Raw genomic sequence first — 14,239 nt, 5'->3', positions numbered from 1 at the left:
ACGTCCCCTGGTCCACATCATACCTGATAGTCTCTGCTGTCCACACCACCTGAACGGCTTGTGACGTGTCATGAATGCTTCTGTGGTATCCGGACATACGTGGAACGTTAGTTCCTGAGTCAGAGCCCAGGATGGGCGGAGAGGGGTGGGGAATGCCCGGAGCGGTCACCTTTTCCAGCCCACTGGAGCACCTGAAAGCTGAACTAATTTATGCAGGCTAAAGTCAGCAACTGCCGAGCCGAGAAGTTTGTGACGAATCGAATCACTGTAACTTCGTTCATCTCTATATCCAATCAGAAATTAACCCATGATGGGAAAATGAAGCGGGTGAAAGGTGCACCTATATGGGCCTGAACCATATTGTACAAAGGCCACCCAGGGGTTACCAAGAGCGACCTAAAGACATGGACAAAGGCCAGAAATACATGAAACATAGAACACCCAGCGAAAAAAGTGGCAAAGCAATAAACCAAGGTGTGTATAGTGCAAAAAGAAAGTGCAAACCACAACCAAAGTGAGAGTGAAAAAATTGTGAAAAAAATTTATTAATGTGTGTGGGAATATAAATAGGACTGCTAAATGTGTAAAAGTGTATAACCATAATAAAAATATAAGTGGGCAAAACAGAATGAAAAATAAAAATGTCAATTTTTTATGTCTGTGGAAGGAGCTGAAACATGCAGTCTGGAGAGGACACCTTCACACCTGAGACAGCTGGAGCAGAATCTTATGTGGAGTGGGCCAAGATACCTGCAGTCTGGAGAAGACACCTTCACACCTGAGACAGCTGGAGCAGAATCTCATGAGGAGTGGACCAAGATACTGGTAGTCTAGAGAAGACACCTTCACACCTGAGACTGCTGGAGCAGGATCTTATGAGGAGTGGGCCAAGATACCTGCAGTCTGGAGAAGACACCTTCACACCTGAGACAGCTGGAGCAGTATCTCATGAGGAGTGGACCAAGATACTGGTAGTCTAGAGAAGACACCTTCACACCTGAGACTGCTGTAGCAGTATCTCATGAGGAGTGGGCCAAGATACCTGCAGTCTGGAGAAGACACCTTCACACCTGAGACTGCTGGAGCAGGATCTTATGAAGAGTGGGCCAAGATACCTGCAGTCTGGAGAAGACACCTTCACACCTAAGAAAGCTGGAGCAGGATCTTATGAGGAGTGGACAAAGATACCTGCAGTCTGGAGAAGACACCTTCATACCTGAGACAGCTGGAGCAGGATCTTATGAGGAGTGGGCCAAGATACCTGCAGTCTGGAGAAGACACCTTTATACCTGAGACAACTGGAGCAGTATCTTGAGGAGTGGGCCAAGATACCTGAAGTCTGTATAAGACACCTTCACACCTTAGACAGCTGGAGCAGGATCTTATGAGGAATGGGCCAAGATACCTGCAGTCTGGAGAAGACACCTTTATACCTGAGACAGCTGGAGCAGGATCTTATGAGGAGTGGGCCAAGATACCTGCAGTCTGGAGAAGACACCTTTATACCTGAGACAGCTGGAGCAGTATCTTATGAGGAGTGGGCCAAGATACCTGAAGTCTGTATAAGACACCTTCACACCTTAGACAGCTGGAGCAGGATCTTATGAGGAGTGGACAAAGATACCTGCAGTCTGGAGAAGACACCTTCACACCTGAGACAGCTGGAGCAGGATCTTATGAGGAGTGGGCCAAGATACCTGCAGTCTGGAGAAGACACCTTTACACCTGAGACAGCTGGAGCAGGATCTTATGAGGAGTGGGACAAGATACCTGAAGTCTGTATAAGACACCTTCACACCTTAGACAGCTGGAGCAGGATCTTATGAGGAGTGGGCCAAGATACCTGCAGTCTGGAGAAGACACCTTCACACCTGAGACAGCTGGAGCAGGATCTTATGAGGAGTGGGCCAAGATACTTGACAATTGCAAAAGTTTCTGGTTCGATAGTTTTTATAAGAAGGTTTAAAGCACAAGTTAATAAAATAGACCTAAAACAAACAAACGAAACAAAATGACATATTATATATATATATATATATATATATATATATATATATATATATATATATATATTTATACACACACATACACACAGATCTGAAAAAAAAACTGTTGGTACCCTTCTGTTAAAAACCCCACAATGTTTTCTGAAATAACATGAAACTTACAAACGTTTAAAAATAATGAATAAAAATGTAGTCAAAATTAACAAATAATTTCAGACATTGCTTCTGAATTGAGGTTCAACTGAATCATTTTATATAGCAAAATAATTAAACTGTCCTGGACAGAAATGATAGTCCCTGGACATAATATTTTGTTGCACCACCTTTTGGGGCAGTCACTGCAATCCAGCAATTTCTCTAACTCTCAATGAAACCTTTGCATGTTGTCAAGTACTTATGAGATATATCATATATATATATATATATATATATATATATATATATTACAATTTTTTTTATTTTTTTTTTTTTTGGTCTATGGACATGAGATAGAAATGTATTATACACAAGAAACAAAATATTTATCAAATGATGTGACCAAAAGCTTTCAAGCAGTATTTTACATACCGTATTTATCGGGGTATACCACGCACCGGCCTATAACACGCACCCTCATTTTACCAAGGATATTTGGGTAAAAAAAGTTTTTTACCCAAATATCCATGGTAAAATGAGGGTGCGTGTGTGCGCGTGTATACCCCGATATACCCCCAGGAAAGTCAGGGGGAGAGAGGCCGTCGCTGCCCGCTTCTCTCCCCCTGCCTTTCCTGGGATCTAGAGCGCTGCTTTGGCCCTTCTCACCCCCTGGCTATCGGCGCCGCTGCCCGTTCTGTCCCCCTGACTATCGGTGCCGGCGCCGATAGCCAGGGGGAGAGAAGCGGCGCCGACAGCCAGGGGGAGAGAAGGGGCAGCGGCACCCATTGCCGGCGGCGCTGCCCCGTTGCCTCCCCCCATCCCCGGTGGCATAATTACCTGAGTCGGGTCCGCGCTGCTGCAGGCCTCCGGCGTGCGTCCCCTGCGTCGTTGCTATGCAAGGCGCGGCGCACTGACGTCATGCGCCGCGCCGTTCAGCGCATAGCAACGACGCCGGGGACGCACGCCGGAGGCCTGCAGCAGCGCGGACCCGACTCAGGTAATTATGCCACCGGGGATGGGGGGCGGCAACGGGGCAGCGGCGCCGGCAATGGGTGCCGCTGCCCCTTCTCTCCCCCTGGCTGTCGGCGCCGCTTCTCTCCCCCTGGCTATCGTCACCGATAGTCAGGGGGACAGAACGGGCAGCGGCGCCGATAGCCAGGGGGTGAGAAGGGCCGACAGCAGCGCTCTAGACCCCAGGAAAGGCAGGGGGAGAGAAGCGGGCAGCGACGGCCTCTCTCCCCCTGCCTTTCCGGGGGGTGTATCGGCGTATAACACGCACACAGACTTTAGGCTAAAAATTTTAGCCTAAAAAGTGCGTGTTATACGCCGATAAATACGGTACTTAGATTATTTGTCTGTACAAAATGTTATACAGTTTAACCCCTTAATGACGCAGTAAGTAAATATACGTCCTGGTAAGGTGCTACTTAACGCACCAGGACGTACATTTATGTCCTATACTCAGGTCATGCGCAGCAGGTCCCGACTGCTGAGATCCGCAATCGCGTGTATGTCCGCCATTAACCCCTCAGATGCTGTGATCAATACAGACCCACAGATGCCGCAGCGATCCGATCATCCAGAACGGCAGACGGAGGTCCCCTCTCCTGCTTCCGCTGCCTTCCATGGGTCTTCTGCTCTGATCTGAGATCGAGCAGACCAGAGCAGAAGATGACCGATAACACTGATCAGTGCCATGCCCTATGCATAGCACTGAAAAGTATTAGCAATCAAATGATTGCTATAAATATTCCCCTATGGGGACTATTAAAGTGTAAAAATAAAAGTAAAAAAGTTAAATAAAAAAAAGTAAAAAAAAATTAGAAAAATCCCCTCCCCCAATAAAAATGTAAATTGTCCCATTTTACCCATTTTACCCCCAAAAAGTGTAAAAAAAAATAATTCTATAAACATATTTGGTATCGCCGTGTGCATAAATATCCAAACTATTAAAATATAATGTTAATGATATCGTACGGTGAACGGCGTGAACATAAAAAATGCATTAAAAGTTTTATATATGCAAATAAGGTATCAATAAAAAAGTACAGATCACGGCGCAAAAAATTAGCCCTCATACCGCCACTTATACAGAGAAATAATAAAAAGTTATAGGTCTTCAAAATAGAGGGATTTTAAACGTACTAATTTGGTTTAAAAAATTGTTTTTTCTTTTTTTTTTTTGCGCAACAGTAATAGAAAAGTATGTAATCATGGGTATAATTTTAATTGTATTGACCCAAAGAATAAAGAACACATGTCATTTTTACCGTAAATTGTACGGCGTGAAAACAAAACCTTCCAAAATTAGCAAAATTGCGGTTTTCTTTTTAATTTCCCCACACAAATAGTATTTTTTGGGTTGCGCTATACATTTTATGGTAAACTGAGTGATGGCATTACAACGGATAACTGGTTGCGCAAAAAACAAGCCCTCAAACTAGTCTTTGGATAAAAATAAGAAAGAGTTATGATTTTTTGAAGGCGAGGAGGAAAAAACAAAAATGTAAAAAGTCCTTAAGGCCAAAATGGGCTGAGTCCTTAAGGAGTTAAGAAACAAAACATGGCTTAGAACAAAATGATGCTATTTAGGAAATTCTCTTAAAAACCACTGTTCAGTAAATCTTTACCCTATTTTACTTTGTTTCCAGGACAATAATTTAGAACCTGTAGCGTAAAAACATCAATTTATCTGAGGCTATGTTCACACACAGTATTTTGAGCAATGTTTGAGCTGCAAAACAGCAATTGTATTGCTGTAAAAAAAAAAAAAAACATGAAAACAGACCATAAGCAAAAATAACAAAAAAAATTTGACCAAATGGCTTTTTTTTTTTTTTCCGTCTATTTTTAGCATTTTGTTTTGTCTGAAAAAAAAAATGCTGAAAAAACCGCGTGGGGACATAGCCTAAAGTAAATCGCTATCTTGCAAGCAGTGGCTTCCCCTGCAGACTAATGCAAGTGAGCAGCTGCCCTGGATTGAGCGTAACTAATAGGCTGCTAGCTATTAAAATACACACATCACACAAACACATTGAAGACAAAAGCTTCATTCATAGCATCAGTAGTTAATATAATTAACCCTTTTATTATGGCAGCGGAAGCTGTCCGGCAGAAGAGGGGTTAATGTGGAGCGTCTCGAGTACTTGTATCAATAAGACATTGCCTGGGTACATATATTCTGGGCTTGCAAATACCTTTAATTTTCTGGTTATAGGATTTCGTATTTCACCTTCCTGTGTCTTGTGTACATTGGCTGCTCCATTATACATTGCTCTGTATTGGTGTTTCTCTAGCTGCAGAGGCTGAAGGTCCCTTATATCTTGGTATATGTTGCTCTGTAACTAGAGATCTTTGCATCTGAGACATTTGTGTGGCCTTTTTTTCTTCCTCTTGATAGTGCGCTATCAGGCAACTGCAGGGTGGTACACAGCCAGTAAAGGGACACCTATGTCTTAAGATAACATCAGGAAGCCCTTTACAAGGTTAAACAAAGTTTAGTCTAAATGTTTTCAGCCCCATGTGAGAGATAGGCATTGAGATGATTGTTATTAGATTATGCAAACTCTTTCCCCCCATTTCCTTCCATGTATATAGCTTATGTTACAATCAGAAGATTGTATCCACACACACTACATACTATAGTTTTACCTTGGCTAGATGAATAAGAGAGTCAAAAAAGAAAGAGAATAAAAAAAAAGGATTTTTATAAAGAAAGAAATTGAAAAAGCTTAATGCGGAACTAAAAAAAAGAAATACTGAAAAAAGAACAGAAAAAGAAGTAAAGGAAATAAAAAATGAAGAAGAGAAGGAAAAAGAGGAGAGTGCAAAAGACAAAAGGAAAAAGAGGACATTAGCAAGGAAGGAGATCCAAAAAGAGAGTGAAGGAAATAAAGGAGAGTAAGAAAAAGAGAAAATAAAACAAGCAGCAGACGGAAGTGGAAAACACAGCAAAAGAGAAAAGAATTTAAAGGGGTATTCCGGGGAAAACCTTTTTTCTTTTAAATCAACTGGTGGCAGAAAGTTAAACATATTTGTAAATTACTTCTATTCAAAAATCTTAATCCTTCCAGTACTTATTAACTGCTGAATGCTACAGAGGAATTCCTTTCTTTTTGGAACACTGATGACATCACGAGCACAGTGCTCTCAGCATACATCTACTATGCATGGTTGCTAAAATGGACAGAGATGTCAGCAAAGGGCAGCATGGTGGCTCAGTGGTTAGCACTGCTGACTTGCAGTATTGGGGCCCTGGGTTCAAATCCCACTAAGGACAACAATAAATAAAGCGTTATTATTATTATAATAACGTCAGCAGAGAGAACTGTGCTCGTGATGTCATCAGAGAGCATTCCAAAAAGAAAAGAATTTCCTCTGTAGTATTCAGCAGCTAATAAGTACAGGAAGGATGAAGATTTTTTTTATAGAAGTAATTGACAAATATGTTTAACTTTCTGCCACCAGTTGATTTAAAAGAAAAAAGGTTTTCACCGGAGTACCCCTTTAACAGAAGAAAGGAGAGAACAGAAGAGGAGAATGAAAAGGAAGCAAGCAAAGCAGAGAGTAAAAGATATATAAATATAAAGTAACATAGTATAGAATAAAGAGGGGAAAAAAGGAAACCAGGAAAAAGAAAACAAATGTTAGAACAAAAAGAGAAAGAAAAGAAACAAAGAATGAAACAAAATGAAAGAACAATGAAGGAAAGTGACAGACATAACAGAAGAGCAATGAGAGGATTGTTTATCAATGAGACACTCGGTACATATTGGATTTCTGTTCATTCACCTTTACTACACAAATAAGAGAGACAGAAATGGAAGAAAGATGGAGGAAGAGAAGTAAGAGAAAAAAGAATTTAACTCAAACTAGACATTCTACATCGGGAAATGTGTTATACAAAGAAGAGAGAGACAGAGGAAAGAAAGATGGAAAGGAAGAGAACGTGGAAAGAGAATGTCATTTCCTAGAATTTCTCTCTTACTTCCTTTAAATGTAGTTTATGTTACAGTCAGAAGATTTCAAACCTCAACTGAAATATAAGAAAAATATAAGTTTTGTTAAAAAGAAATGAATGATGGAAAATAAACAAAGTGAAGAAGGAAGAAAGAATTCCGAATTCTGTATTGAAACGTGTGCATTGTCCTTGGCTACACAGAGGAGGAAAGGGAAGAACGAAGGAAGCAACGAAGGAATGCAAAAAAGGAGAACAAATTATGAACACTTGATTTTTTTCAGAAATAATGTAATCTACATTGATCATTATTTGAAGGATTTTTTGTAAGGGGTACACCATGCCATTAGAACAGTGTTTTATAAAATAACCAAAGTTTATCAACATAAAACCTTTATTTTTCAAAAAAATGTGATGATGATAATTTGAGAACAGCAATGACTGTAGCACAGAGACAATTTTCTGAAGGTTCCAAAAGTCATCAATCAGTAGGAAGTGTACAGGCCTTTGCTTTGAATGACTTCAGCACATCTGCGCCCCCCACAGGACATCACTAGTCTCTCACACTGTTCTGGTGGGATTTCGATCCACTCTTCTTCCCGTCTCTCCCACAGTTCTGTGACTGTTGTGAGTTTCTTGGCCATAACTTTGTCACCAAGGATTTTCCAGAGGTTTTCTATTGGGTTTAGATCAGGACTCTGGGCGGCCATTTCATTGTTTCAATGTTTTCAGTTTCAAGGAACTGTTTTACCTGTTTTGCTGTGTGACCGGGGGCATTGTCCTGCATGAGAATTGCTGCTGATTGAGTGATGAACGCAAGAAAGGAACCATGGGGGAGATTTATCAAAACCTGCCCAGAGGAAATGGTGCTGAGTGGCCCATAGCAACCAATCAGATCGCTTCTTTTATTTTTCAGAGGCCTTTTCAATAGTGAAAGAAGCGATCTGATTGGTTGGTCTGGAAAACTCAACAACATTTCCTCTGGGCAGTTGTTGATAATTCTCCCCCATGTGTTGTTGAAGAAGGTTCTGATACACGCTTGCATTCACTCTGCCATGTAGCTGTCTGCAGGGCCGGCCTTTGGGGTGTGCGAGCTGTGCGGCCGCACAGGGCGCCATAGTAACAGGGGTGCCGGGCGGCCGACACAGCTCGCAGGACCCCCGCCACTGCACTATATATTGCTGCCTTTATCTGTAATAATGGGTTACATAGACCCATCAATGCAGCACTACAGGCAGCCCGCAGTCTAGCTGTGAAGAGGAGAGGAGCAGGACGGTGGGGGCAGTGCAGTCACATGGTCCGGAGGCCCCTCCCACTGTCACTCTGTGCACTGACCGAAGCTTCTGTATATGCAGACCAAGGGGAGGATTAGGAACAGCCTGCACCTCTCCTGCTGTGTGCTCCTGTCAGAGCTGCCGCTGACCACTGGTAGGAAGCTCTAAAATCTAATGATAATGGTGCCATAAATCTAACTACACAACAGACTCTAGCAGCATCGGACCATGGATGCTTTCCTACAGGCATTTAAAAGCTAGTGTCCTGTGCCTTGTAGACATGAGGCACTAAATGCAAAATGCCTGCTGGAAAGATTCCTCATCCAGTGTTCCCCAACCATGGTGCCTCCAGCTGTTGCAAAACTGCAACTCCCAGCATGTCTAAACAGCCAAAAGCTGTCTGGGCATGCTGGGAGTTTTAGTTTTGCAACAGCTGGAGGCACACTGTTGGGGAAAACTGCCTTAATCTGATGCTGCTGCAGTAAAGTAGATGTCCTGTATAAAGGGTCCATGTGAGTCCCAATTTATGAAAGTAAATAAGGAGAAATAGGACACCGGCACTTCCACCACTAGTAATGAAGCCGCACTTCACCTGGAGTGAATGCCTAACTTCAGCGCACCACTGATGCACCGTATCCTATGAATAAAAGTGACCCCTGAATGGTGAGCGCTGGCTTCTGTATTTTTCTTCTATAAGTCCAATTTATAACATGAGGCACTACCACATTGCTTCCACTCCCTTATATGCTTCTCATCTATAGCTGGGTTCCTAATGATTACTAACAGTAAGTGTTCCAGGAGCTAAAATGGTTTCATACTTGCTGACCGCCAGTGCACATGGGGATAGGTGCAGGTGCGTGGATGACGGGGAAAATGTAAGGGAGAAGCGATCACAGCAAGTTACATGGAGCTGGTGGAATGAACCCCGGCTGTGGGGTGAGGAAGTAGAGCACCACAAAATTACACAGCAGTCCTGCGGATCACCAAGCGCTCCTCACATCACGGGCTAAACTCAGGGAGCTGTCGGCAGTGAGCATCACGGAGCCCAGTCCTGCTGCAGCCACGGGTAGGGTGTTCTTCTTTTGTTTGAGTCTGATTAAGGGGGACTGGCGAAGGGGGAGGGTCTGATTAAGGGGTGAAGGGGGGAGATGGTCTGATTATGAGTGACAGGGGACTGAATAATAAAAACATGGGGCTGGTGAAGAGGGGGGGTCTGAGTCTGCTTAAGGTGGACTGGTAAAGGGGGAGGGCCTGATTTAGGGGGTCTGCATCTGATTAAGGGGGGCAGGGGACTGATTAAGGGGGACAAGGGACTGATTAAGGGGGACAGGGGACTGGTGAAGGGGGACAGGGGACTGATTAAGGGGGACAGGGGACTGGTGAAGGGGGGCAGGGGACTGGTGAAGGGGGACAGGGGACTGATTAAGGGGGACAGGGGACTGGTGAAGGGGGGCAGGGGACTGGTGAAGGGGAGGCAAGTGTTTTTTTGAACGGGTGGCCAAGGGTTTTGGTGATGGAAATTAATATTTGTTACAAAGATTTTTTTCCTCTTTGTGTATGTTTATGGGGTTATAGGGGGGGGGGCACCACAAGGTTAGCTCGCACATGGCGCCTGAACACCAAAGGCCGGCCCTGGTGTATGAGAGGTCCAACTCCGGCTGCAGAAAACATTCCCCAAACCATGACACTTCCTCCTCCACAAGTCACTGACTTCTTTACACACTTTAGGTTCAGTCTTTTCCACAGTTTGGAACATAATGTTTCCCACCAGACCCAAATAAATTAGACTTGCGTTCCTCACTAAATGAACTCTGGACCACTTCTCTGTCCACACACCATGCTCCTCAGTAAATGTGAGTCTAGTTTTTTGATTCTTTCTTTCATTGCTGAACTGTGGAGTAATTCCAGCTGCAGTGTTGAAATGATTACCCCTGGAGATTCTCCGCATTATCCTGTCCTCTCCTCCATTTGTCTTTTGAGGGCGGCCATCCTTCTTGGGGGACTTGAATAAGTTTGTGATGTTGTAAAGATGCAACATTCTAGAAATCACAGACTTGGAATGACCAACTTCTCTTGCTATGGCTGATAGGGTCACCCATTTTGGCCTTCATCTGGACAACCTGCTGCCGGAGGGTTTCAGTCACTTTGGAGCAGCACACCATTTTCACAATGTCAATGAAAACTGGAAATTTAGGCTGCAAGTTAAATAGGATTTGTCAGATCATTAAAGAGTAGCTCCCACCATCCTTGTTTGTGTCCCTGCCTATTGCCCATCTATCCCTAACCCCCTCACTGCCTTGAATTTTTTTTTTTACTATATTAAAAATGCCTTTTTTTTGTCTGCCTGGTAGTGTGCTCACTTACCAGGCAGACTATCCCAGCAGGCGCGACATCACTTATTCCTGCAGGGGGATGACTTCCACCCTTAGTTCACCTATACAGTGTACCTCCAGCTGTTTCACCACAACAACTCCCCGCTTGCCCTGACATCTATTGGCTGTCAGGGCATGCTGGGAGTTGTAGTGTAGTGGGTACACAACAGGAGGCACACTGGGTGAAAACAGCATCTGTGTTATTGTGATGGCCGCAGCTGCGGCACATCCCACTCCCCCGAACCCTGCCGCGCAACCCGCTCCCCCCCCCCCTCTGCCCGCCCGAAAAAGACTAAAGTGTAGGGCAGCCCTAGCGCAGCACTGCTTAGCAGCAGCAGTGCCTGGGATTCTACCTCACACCGAGGCCAGCGTGCGAGGCCAGGGAGCCTTAGCGCATCCTCTTTGTTCAAAGTGCTCGCTCCCGCCTGTCTGATTGACAGGCAGGGAGCAAGCGCAGCCTGACTGAATTCAGACTGATGCCTGGCCAGGATCGGTCCGAATTCATCCGTGACATCACAGCAGGCTGCAGCCGGCCACGAGAAGGGAGACCCCTAGTGGCCAGATTTCAAAATCAAAATAAAGTGTTTTAATTACAAAAAAAATAAAGTATATTACAATACTGATGTACTACAACATACAAAAAATTAAAAAAGTTCACGACAGTGCCCATTTAAGGAAATTAGCACCAGTTGCCAGATTAACACCAATAACTAGCAGGGATCGGAAAGTGTTCTCTAATTTTGATCATTGTACTTTTTCAATGATCTCATTTACATTTTTATTCTGTGCTTTAGAATAAGTACAATTTATGAAATAAGCTTAAAATACTACTATTTTACTCATGTTAGGATATATTCACATCGGACTACACTATGACCTTGACATTTAGGAAATTGTGTGTTGTTCTCTAATTTTAATCTCCAGTGTAGACTCACTTCTGAGGTTTGAGCATCAAACTTGGCTCCACAAAGGAGAGAAAGTAGAAAATAAGGAAGAAAGAAATATGGAGAAAAGTATCAAGAAAGGAGAGGAGGGAGACCATATGTGCCATGTGTCAAGTGTGCCTTGACTAAAGGAAGGATACACTCCCGCCCACATTTACTCTTTGTGGTATTCTAATTTATTCAAATGTTTGGTTGAATTCTTTGTACAATCATTAGCACCTTTTTTTTTTTTTTAACTGAAATGGGCACTGTCATACTCTGGGCACTGTCATACTCTGGGCACTGTCATACTCTGGGCACTGTCATACTCTGGGCACTGTCATACTCCTGGCACTGTCATACTCTGGGCACTGTCGTACTCACTGACACAATGCGTCTCATTTGCTTAGGATTTTTCGAGTAGGGTTGTAGGGTTTTTTGGGCCGCAAGTGTCGTGTGTCAGAATTTCCGACAAATTATTATTATTTTTTTTTTAAAACCCTACTAATTCACCACTTTAAAGGGGCATGTCCTCGACAGTTTTTAAAAATCCCAACACATTTACTAATGTTTTGTCATAAAATGTAGAGGATTTGAGCTCTGGAAAACCTGACAGCTCATAGCAATAGTAGAAAAAAAAAATAGCAAAATGTAGGGAAAAGTGCAAAATGTAGGGAAATTAATAAATACCATGAAAAAATACCTGTCAGAGAAAAAAAATCCCCACAAAGAAAACTACTGTTGTAGACACATGTCAAAAGATTTGATCGTTTGGGGTTTGAACAGTGTTCAGACCCCAGCTACCGTATTTTTCGTCCTATAGGACGCACCGGCGTATAAGACGCATCCAATTTATAGGTGCAAAATCTAAAAAAATAAAGATTTTGAACCCAATAGTGGTCTTCTACCTGCGGACCTCCAGATGTTGCAAAACTACAACTCCCAGCATGCCCGGACAGCCGTTGGCTGTCCGGGCATGCTGGGAGTTGTAGTTTTGCAACATCTGGAGGTCCGCAGATTGAAGACCGCTGCATAGGAGGTAATACTCACGTGTGCCCGCCGCTCCGGACCCGTCACCGCTGCCCTGGATGTCGCTCCATCGCTGTCGCCGTGTCCCCGTCGCTCCGGAAAGTCTCTGCTGCCAGCCGGGTATTCTCGCTCTCCATCGCCGCCATCACGTCGTTACGCACGCCGACGCACGTACGCGACAACGTGATGACGAGGAAGGAGAGCGCCGGCCATAAAGGGGATCCCTGAACGGAGAAGACACCGAGGAGGCAGGTAAGGTCCCTCCCGGTGTCCTGTAAGCACTAACCCGGCTATTCAGTCGGGCTGTTCGGGACCGCCGCGGTGAAATCACGACTGAACAGCCGGGTTAGTGTCACTTTCCCTTCAGACACGGCGGTCAGCTTTGATCGCCGCGTCTGAAGGGTTAATACAGGGCATCACCGCGATCGGTGATGTCCTGTATTAACCGCGGGTCCCGGCCGTTGATGGCCGCAGGGACCGCCGCGATAGGGGTGTATTCGCCGTATAAGACGCACCGACTTTCCCCCCCCCAGTTTTGGGGAAGAAAAAGTGCGTCTTATACGGCGAAAAATACGGTAATTGCAAGTACCAGCAGAAGAGTGCGCTAAGCACGTTCTCTCTTATCTTTTTGTCTCTGCTTTTCCACAAGACCGAGACAAACTTAATATGTAATGGGATTGTCTTGGTCGATGGTACGGAGAGCTGGGAGAGAAGCATTCAGTCACATGCTTCTTTCCCAGCTCGTTCCAGCAATAATTAGGACACTCGGTTCCTATAGATCAAAATTTTAGACGTGTCTCTATGTCAAGTCAAAAGTTTTAGTGACAGGTACACATTAACTTTTAATAATTGAGCCTAAAAATTAATTTACAGCCTTATCACAAGCACTTTTTAATTCTATTTTCTTCTTAGGAGTAAGGCTCCCTTCACATACATTTGGTGATCTGGCTTTGTTTCCCCCTGACAATCCCGTAGTTAATGGGTAGCAAATCGTATGCAGAAAACTACGACACGTGTGACCCTACCCTTAAGGTTAGGATCACACATGCTGTATTTAGCTGCATATTTTCTGCAGCCGATTTTGCTACCCATTGACTTTAAGGTGTAGGAAAATGCGAAGAAACAAAATACGGCACGTGTGACCCTACCCTAAAAATGTATTCATATGTACAGTAATGTGCGCATATTTAATGCTCAGGATTTGAAGCTGCATATTTTATGCTGCAGCGTTCAATGTAAACCAAATGATTGAACACAGCATCAAATCTGCAGCTTCAAATCCTGCACGTCAAAAATATACAGGAAACCGTATGTGGGAATAGACCCTAAAGGAATAAAAATATTTCCCACTATGAATTCAACTTTCTTTTTCTCCATCCTCGGCTACATAAAAAGGGAAGGAAAGAAAAGGGAGGAAGAAGGAAGAAAATGATACATGAAAATTACAATGTAGGTTTCAAGCTTTGTTGTTCAATATTCATGTTTTATTGCTGCGTGAAAACAGGGATCTGAAGGGAGAAACGCACTGCAGCAAATCCCAGCT

General features: G+C 43.8%; 1 protein-coding gene across 1 annotated transcript in view; it reads left to right on the top strand.

Moving 5' to 3' along the window:
- Window positions 1-8,475: 8,475 nt before the first annotated feature.
- The window catches only part of PAX9 (paired box 9), an 89,902-nt gene continuing 84,138 nt past the window's right edge, over window positions 8,476-14,239 (top strand). The window contains exon 1 of the mRNA XM_056545802.1: window positions 8,476-8,526. The gene's annotated coding sequence lies outside the window, so the exon portion shown is untranslated. The remainder of the gene's footprint in view (window positions 8,527-14,239) is intronic.

Source organism: Hyla sarda, chromosome 11 (assembly GCF_029499605.1).
Source record: "Hyla sarda isolate aHylSar1 chromosome 11, aHylSar1.hap1, whole genome shotgun sequence".
In the NCBI taxonomy this organism is placed as follows: Eukaryota; Metazoa; Chordata; class Amphibia; order Anura; family Hylidae; genus Hyla; species Hyla sarda.
The sequence above is the reverse complement of the archived record's forward strand: the minus strand, read 5'-3'. Positions and strand labels throughout refer to the sequence as shown.